The sequence below is a fragment of the Ixodes scapularis genome, unplaced genomic scaffold, assembly GCF_016920785.2.
Source record: "Ixodes scapularis isolate PalLabHiFi unplaced genomic scaffold, ASM1692078v2 PGA_scaffold11__112_contigs__length_91849675, whole genome shotgun sequence".
NCBI classification, from domain to species: Eukaryota; Metazoa; Arthropoda; class Arachnida; order Ixodida; family Ixodidae; genus Ixodes; species Ixodes scapularis.
This window is the reverse complement of record NW_024609837.1, coordinates 64,503,886-64,512,106: the sequence shown is the minus strand read 5'-3', so window position 1 is coordinate 64,512,106 and position 8,221 is coordinate 64,503,886.

The window sequence follows — 8,221 nt, the reverse complement described above, 5'->3', positions numbered from 1 at the left end:
ACTGACAACTGGACTGTGGCATGTTTGACAAGGAGTGCGAACCCCTCTCGCCGATTTACGTCTATTCTTATGGACTTGGTCTTGTTCGACGTTTCTCTACAGCATCCCTAAGGTCGTCAAAATGTGGTAGCCGACTGTGACAGTGTCTAGGTGGCGCTTGGGCGCAGCCATAATCAACATCATGATTATCGGCCGTCGCACACACACGACGGTCGATAATACTAGAATGTTAGAAGCGCGAGCCCAGCGCGTTTTGCGTGCCGGCCCCTCACGCGCTCTCTGCAGAAGCAGGAACGAAGCAGGAACGATTTGGCCCGGATGTGTGGAACACTGCTTCCGCATCACACTGGACTGCTTTTGTCTTCAAACACCTCGGTTCCTGTACTCGGCAGACATGACACTGGCGACGAGATGTTTACGCACTGAAGTTGCTGCCGCCGACACGTAGGCTGCTCCAGAATGCCATCGGTCGGCAAGCTTGAACCTTTCGACGCGGAATCTTGCTGGGAGGAGTACCGGGAACGAGTCGAGCAATATTTCATCGCCAACGATGTCAACGAGGACAAACGGCGAGCCGTGTTCCTCACCTGTTGTGGCCAGGCCACATATTCAGTGCTGCACAGTTTACTGGCTCCAGTGAAGCCGTCAGAAGCCACCCTGGAGACCATCTTCAATGTGCTTGGCAGGCACTTCTCGACGAGGCCGTCAGAAGTCGTGGCGAGTTTCAAGTTTCATTCACGGGTACGTCATGCCGGGGAGGCTGCAGCAGATTATTTCGCCGGGCGAAACAAACTTGCGGACGACTGCGGCTTCGGCGCGTCCCGTGACCGGATGTTGCGAGACCGTATAGTCGGGGGGATCAACGATGAGGCGATACAGCGGCGGCTTTTGGAACTTCCGGACCTGACCCTCGACCTCGCGAAGAAGACTGCCATTGCGATGGAAACAGCGACGAAGGATTCACAGCTGCTATCGACACCGAGACTGCCGAGCGTTGCGGCTGAAAACGCAGTGTCACATGATGTTTCTACCACCCCTACTGCTGCATCGAAATGGAAACAAAGGACAGGCGGCATTTCCTGCTATCGCTGCGGGGGCGAGCACTTCGCCACCCAGTGTCGTCACGCAAGTAGCATCTGTCACAAATGTCGGGGCAAGGGCCATCTTTCACGAGTTTGCAAGGAGAATGCGAGCTTCGGTGGCCGAGCGCCGCCAACCAGGCCACAACGATCGGTCTACGCCGTGGGCGAAAGCGTGAGGGATGTCTCGCCGCCGGAGGTCTACGAGATGTTGCAACTGGGGGCCCCTGCAGTCGATGGCCAGCCGTTCCGGATGGAAGTTTCGGTGAACGGGACTCCGTTACTGATAGAACTCGACACGGGCGCCAGCGTGTCCGTCGTGTCGGAAGAAACACTTCGCCAACGATTCCCGCCGTTGCGGCTCGGCCGGTCAAACGTCATGCTGAAGAGCTACTCGGGTGAACTATCTCCTGTGCGCGGAAGCCTCGCTGCAACCGTACAGCTTGGAGACCGCCGGTACAAGGACATTCTGTACGTCGTGCCTGGTGCCTGTCCGTCCCTACTTGGGCGGGGGTGGATGAAGGGTCTCGGCATTGAGTTGCGGGGGGCAAAGGAAATAAACATGGTGACGTCTGTTCAAGATGTCATCGCTAAGTACTCGGGTGTTTTCAATGATGGCCTAGGAACTTTCAAGGGCGTGGCTGCAAGGATAACTATAAAAGACGACGCCAGGCCAAGGTTTTTCAAGCCTCGGCCAGTCCCGTTCGCGATGCTCGACAAATTTAACGAGGAGCTGCAGCGTATAGAACGGGAGGGAGTCCTGCGTACCGTGAGGACGTCGGAATGGGCCGCGCCTATTGTTCCGGTCCTGAAGCGGAGTGGACAGATTCGCATCTGTGGGGATTTCAAGGTGACGGTAAATCCTGTGACTGTGCCCGAGAAGTACCCGATTCCTCGGGTAGAAGTCCTGTTTGCCAAGCTGAGTGGGGCAAGAAGTTCAGCAAGCTAGACTTGAAGGGTGCCTGCCTACAAGTTGCGCTGGATGAAGAATCTTCAAAATTGGTGACCGTGCATATATATGCATGGTCACCAATTCTGAAGATTCTTCTTCCAGGCAGCACACCAATGTTGGACCTACATTGGGCCAACAATGGCAAGCGCTGGCTCCGGACGTTGGTCCAACATTGGTATTCTGGCCGAGCGCAACTTCTTCCAATGTTGGCCCAGCCATTAGCACCAACGTTGGGCCATCGTTCAACCAACCTTCCAGCCGTCATTGGCGCCAACGTTGGGCTATCGTTCAACCAATGATCCAGCCATCATTGGCACCTTTTTTAGGCCATCGTTAAACCAATATTTCAGCCATCGTTGGCATCCACACTATGTCATTAGCTATGCCAATTTTGGCTTTCACACTAATTCAATGGCTACGCCATCATTGGTATACAAGTTCAATCATTAAATATGCCGTTATCGGCAGTCAAGCTGATTCATTGGCATGTCCCAGTGTTAACGCCATATCTTTAATGCTGGCTATGCAATGATGGCAATGTGTTTAAATCCTGGTTATTCCAACGTTGGGTTTTAAGAACCCCTGGCCTGTTTCTTATTAGCAGCCCACTGCAAGAAAAACGTTCTGGGCACAAATGGCAAGGTCCTCCTATGCTTTGTCTGTGCACTATTTTATCTGGCGAGCAAATGACTAATTCAAGATCAATTAATACTTTTTTCGGAACTTTTATTGAAAGGGGCTAGGGGGGAAGCTCAGCGGGGAGCCTACGCCTGGTCCTGGCGAAGGTCCTGGGGGAAGTCCTGGGGCTGGGGAGCCATTACGGCTTCCGAACGCCTCTTCCTGCAGCCTCCCCTGTCGCAAGACCCTGGCAGCCACTTCAGCAACATTTTCCAGCTGCCGATTCTTCAATTGTTAGCTTCGCACTGATGGCATCTACAAAAAGATCCAAAGGTCAAAGATCAACGCTTTCAAACCCACATTGGTCTTAGTAAAGCACACTCCCAAGCAGCACTTCAACAAAATTTAAGGTTTGAGTGTCCCCTAAAAAGTCCCTCGCTCACGACTTTTCAGTCCTCGCGGCGTAGCACCCGTGGTAGCCGATGATCAGGGGTCTACGACGTCAGGGCCGAGGTCCGGACGTAGTGACGAGGCAGTTGACCGATGGCCGAAGGCTTGAATCAGGCCCCGTACGCCGGTGGCTGCCTATGACCAGGTGTCCGCCAAGGTCTGGGCCGAAGGACGTAGCGACGAGGCAGTTGGGCGTTGGCCGAAGGCTTGAGTCAGGCCCAGAACGTCTGTGGCACGGAGTGGCAGCGGGTGTTCAACTGCGCCACGCATGCAGTCTTGTCTACCTCCGGAAGGTTGGCGCCCGGACTGCGTGAGAAGTGGGTTGTGGGTCGGGCCTCTTGACGTCTGGTCACGCCGACGGAGGTCCGGCCTGGTCGCGTCTGCACCGTCCTTTGTCAACCGCCCGAATCCCCTCTCGCGCTCCTCGCATGCCCCCACCTCGTCTTCTTCTTTCTCGTCCTCTTCGGCTGGTCGCGGGATCGCTCATCACACCAGACTAAGCCAATCAATTACCAACGTTGGTAGGCCACTGGTTAAGACAGGCAATTGGTGGCCAGCTTAAACCAATCGATTGCCAACTTTGGTAACCCGTTGGCTCTATTACAGCTTATATTTCTGAGGGCGTTGTCACTACCGTAGTCAGTACTGCAGTTGTATTTCGTACGCACTTTGAAGTCATTTTTGGGCAAGCAGGCATAATGCTCAGCTTCTTCTGTTATATGTTGCGTGATAACCTTTCTTTGCAGATTGAAATGCGCATCAGCTTTATGTCACCTCCTACCTCAAACATAGGGTGTTCGAGATGTTAATTCAACGCAATTTCTTATTCGTGAAGACATGTAATTGCTTAATGAGTCGCTGGATATTTGTTTAAGGTTTTATGTTTTTGCTAAAATTATTAGTGCTTTTTATTTATTTTTTAGTTTTGTCCGGTTCAGTCTGAATTATAGGCCGCGTTTTGCGGCTCAGCAAAGCGGGTTGCCTTGAGATGTTCAAGATCACATACAGCTGACAATACACCCGTGTCCTAGGTTGGGGAGGCGGGTGGAAATTTCGGGGTTGAACCCTGCCTCCCCCCCCCCCCCCCCCCCCTCTTTGGAAAGGTTTCCCGGCTGCGTCGCTAAATGGGCATAAGAAAAGAGGCACTATGCTTTTTGCCGTATAAACATATACACAAATCGAAGGAAGCGTGCATTTTGTATTTCGTGTGGAATTTACTAAGCATAACTATCAGTTTTGGGAAGACGCGTGTTAGTTATAGTCGGTGACAGGTGGTAGAAGCTCCTCCCATCTCTTCCCATATTTGTAGATCGAAAGATCAGGAGGAGTCGACCTCCTCCCCAGCGTTTATTTTTAACCTGTCACCGAACACGGTTTTTTTCTGCGTGGACGTTCAAACTTGCTACAGCTCGCAATGCATACAGCGTTCTAATTCAGTTGCTAACTTGCTCTGCGTGTGAAAACAGAAGAATCGTTCCCCCCGGAGGCATAGCTAGAGATTGTTCTCAGCGTGCGCGATCAGCACATTAAAAGAACTAAGCCAATTATATATAACATTGGTAAGCCACTGGCTAAGACAGGCCAATGTTGCTCAGCCTAAGTCAATCGATTACCAATGCCGGTAATTGATTGGCTTAAGCTAGCCAACATTGGCCTGTCTTAGCCAATCGATTACCAATGATGGCAACTCATTGGCTAACATAGACCAATGTTGGCCAGCCTAAGCCAATTGATTACCAATGTTCGTAACCAATTGGCTAAGACAGGCCAATGTTGGCCAACCGAAGCCAACCAATTGCCAACGTTGCTAAGCCGGTGACTGAGGTTGGCCAATGTTGGCCAGTCTAAACCAATCGATTGCCAACGTTGGTTAGCCATTGGCTGAGGTAGGCCAATGTTGGCCAGCCTAAGCAAATCGATTACCAACGTTGGTGAGCCGTTGGTCAAGTCAGGCCAACGTTGGCCAGTATATTCCAGTGAACCACCAATATTGGTTCTACGATGTCCACGTTGGCCGAATATTGGACCATTGTTTGCCAATTAAATACCAATGTTGGCCCGACGTCGTGTGCTGTCTGTATTGATGTCAATACTCCTCGCGGTCTTTACCAATACACGCGCCTGCCATTCGGTGTGACCTCGGCAACATTGATTTTCAAGCGCGAAATGGACAACCTGTTGCAGGACCTCAAGCACGTCGTCGTGTATTTCGACGACATCCTTGTGACTGGCGAGAATGACCAAGATCACCTGCAGAACCTAGAAAAGGTACTAAATCGCCTGCAGGAAGCTGGGTTGAAGCTTAAGCCATACAAGTGCGCTTTTTTGATTCCCAAGGTTGAATATTTGGGCCATATCGTCACCTCGGCGGGTTTCCAACCAAACCCGGAGAAAACTGAGGCTGTCCTGAAAGCACCGAGGCCTACGGATGTCAAGGTATTGCAAAGCTATCTGGGACTAGTCAATTTTTACCGGCGATTCCTGCGAAACTTGTCCAGTGTGCTGCACCCATTGAATCGTCTCCTGGCGGCAAAGACGCCATGGGCTTTGGGTGCTGAGCAAGAAGACGCTTTCCTTAAGAGCAAGGAGTTGCTGCTCTCTGCCGCAGTGCTGGTGCATTATGACACAAAGAAAACTGTTGTGCTGATATGTGATGCATCACCGTACTAAGTTAGGGCTGTGCTAGCTCATCGAGAAGATTCAGGCGCTGAGCGGCCGATTGCGTTTGCTTCTCGAACTCTCTCACCAGCTGAGCGCAACTACAGCCAGCTCGATAAGGAAGCCCTGGCCCTCATCTTTTGCGTGACCAAATTTCGGCAATACCTCTGGGGACGAGACTTTGAAGCTGTCACAGATCACAAGCCTTTGCTGGGGCTACTTGCTGCGGACAAGCCTGTGGCCGAGACCTGCTCACCGCGTGTTCTGCGTTGGGCGCTGATGCTGTCTGCATACCGCTACAAGCTGCTATACAGGCCTGGTACAAGCATAGCGAACGCAGACGCCCTCAGCCGTTTGCCACTCCCTGTCCCTGCGCACCCCATCGAGCGGCCAGCCGAGGTGCTCATGCTTGAGAACGCCTATCCCAAGGTGTTACTTGCGTCTGTTGTGGCCGAGGCTACATCAAAGGACCCGACCTTGGCGAAGCTTCGAGATGCGTTGTGGTCTGGCGCTGAGCTGCACGACCCAGAGTTGAAGCCTTACGCAGGCCGAGCAACTCAGCTGAATGTGCAAGAAAGTTGCATACTCCTGGGGTTGATGGTAATCATTCCCGGAGTCTTGCAACCAGATGTACTGCGACTCCCGCATGAAGGCCACCCAGGAATCGCTAAAATGAAGGCCGTGGCACGTAGCCATGTCTGGTGGACATCTTTGGACGATGATATTACTGCGACAGTACGAGGATGCCGTGTATGCCAAGAGAACCAACGTGTTGCGCGGCCAGTACCAATGATGCCATGGCCGTTTCCAGAGAAGCCTTGGTCTCGGCTGCATATCGACTTCGCAGGACCACTTAACAACCGGTACTTGCTTATCGTGGTCGATGCCTACTCGAAATGGATCGAGGTCGTTCCACTGTCTACGCCTTCAGCAGAAGCCACAATTCCTTGCTTACGACTCATGCTCGCAAGTCACGGGCTGCCGGACCTTATCGTATCCGACAACGGGCCAGCATCTGTCAGCGGCACTTTTAGGAACTTCCTAGAAAGGAATGGCATTAAGCACGTTCTAACGCCGCCCTATCACCCAGCATCAAATGGAGCTGCGGAGCGTGCAGTCCAGACCATTAAGTCCAAGTTGAAAAAAGCCGCTAGCGGCAACTTCACCTGTCAGCTGGCCCGCATCATGTTCAACTGCAGGACTACACCGCACGAGACCACAGGATCTACACCAGCAGAACTGCTTATGGGACGCAGGTTGAAGACCGCGCTGACGTTGCTGCATCCAGACATGAGGTCATCAGTGTCAGAAAGGCAGCTTAGGCAGAAGATGGCGCATGACAAGAGCGCTCGGCTGGTACCGCCTGCCCAGATAGGAGATGCAGTTTATGTGCGTAACTTTCGTCCGGGTCCGCCATGGGTCCCTGCAACGGTGATCGAGACGCCGAGTGACCAGATCATAGACGTGACACTACCAGATGGCCGGTGTTGGAGGCGTCACCAAGAACACCTGCGTCCGGATCTCGCTCAAGTCACTAAAACGCCAGATCACCAGGAATGTGAATATCCTGATCTTGCTCTAACCGCAGCATCAACAGAAGCAGCACATCAGGCCACTTCCCCTGCCGAGGCTGCACCGATTCAAGGGTCTCCTGTGGTGGAATCACAGCCTGCCTTGTCCGCTCCTGCCCAAGCTACGTCTCAAGGCATGGCTACCCCTAGCGCCCCACTACCAAGGAGGAGTACAAGACTAAAAAAACCCGTGGTGCGTTTCTCACCATGAACATCGGCAGAACATCAGCTGGTGCGTGCGGAGGGGGGGAGGAGTGTGACAGTGTCTAGGGTCTAGGTGGCGCTTGGGCGCAGCCATAATCAACATCATGATTATCGGCCGTCGTACATACCCGACGGCCGATAATGCCAGAATGTTAGAAGGGCGAGCCCAGCGCGTTTTGCGTGCCGGCCCCTCACGCGCTCTCTGCAGAAGCAGGAACGAAGCAGGAACGATTTGGCCCGGATTTGTGGAACACTGCTTCCGCATCACACTGGACTGCTTTTGTCTTCAAACACCTCGGCTCCTGTACTCGGCAAACATTACACCGACCACTTGTGCCGCCTGTCCTGTGCTACCATACAGTCCCCTCAGTCTCTATCTGGCTTGCAAAACAAAGACACCGAATGCTGCGCCATTTTGCAGAGCTTATCCACTGTAGATCGACTAATGGAGTTCACCCTTGTGGAAAACATCTTGTACCGTCGGTCTTCTTCAGGAACGTATGCTGTTGCCACTCCATCAGTCTTTCGTCCAGCAGTTCTTGACGCTCTACATGACTCTGCAGGACATTTCGGCATACAGAGAAATTTCAAAAAGTGCAAGATCGCTATTGGTGGTCACACATGGAGCAGTGAGTTCAGAGAAATGTGTCATCTTGCCAGACATGTCAACAGTATAATCGTTCGACATC